This window comes from Myotis davidii, unplaced genomic scaffold, assembly GCF_000327345.1.
Source record: "Myotis davidii unplaced genomic scaffold, ASM32734v1 scaffold586, whole genome shotgun sequence".
Lineage (NCBI taxonomy): Eukaryota > Metazoa > Chordata > Mammalia > Chiroptera > Vespertilionidae > Myotis > Myotis davidii.
Window position 1 is genome coordinate 1,170,296 of NW_006296809.1, and position 818 is coordinate 1,171,113.

The window sequence follows — 818 nt, forward strand, 5'->3', positions numbered from 1 at the left end:
GAGAAAAAAAGAGAGAGAGAGAGAGAGAGAGAGAGAGAGAGAGAGAGAGGGAGAATATGATGAACAGCCAGGGAGGAAAAGGAAGTGAAAGCATAAATGGAAAAGAAAAGGAGTAGGAAATAGGAAAAAAATGATGAAAGAAAAGAAAAATGAAGGGAGGGAGAGGAGGGAAGAAATGAAAAGCAGTCACACTAACTGAGTTAAATCAGATTCAACTATGTCTTATTCAGGTTTCACCTGTGACATAGACTAATGCTAGCAGCCCGCCAGGGATACAGTGGGAACTGAATGAGATGATGCACATGAACACACCCAGCAAGGTGTCTGGCACGTACATACTTGTGACTGTTTTTGAAGCTGAACTGGAATTTTCCATCCTCGTGAGAAATAAAAAACTCCTCATACGAGCATCAGCCATTAGGAAAGCCCGTCTGAGAGAATTCACACCAATTAGTAGTTTTGAGAAATCACTGCCTTGTGTTTTGTTTGTTAATGGAAGTGTGAGCAGGTAGTCAATTCCATGAACAACATCATGTCTAGAAAGCTCTTACACATTGCCAGAAAATAAAAAGAATTAGTGACGACCCAGACGCCTTCAGCCACTGTCCTGTCTGAGAACGGGACGGGCTGCCTGCGCGCGACGCCATTTTCCAGACGAGGAACCTGGGGCCTTGGGAACGAGCCGGCTGTGGTAGGGGTGGTGCCGCCTGTAGGTTGGGGGCAGCGTGAGCTTGGTCCTGGCGTCCTCGCCAGCTTAGTCCTGGGTCCTTCTCACCCCACAGATCGGGCAGCGGCCGGCGGGTGGGAGGCGAGCCCTG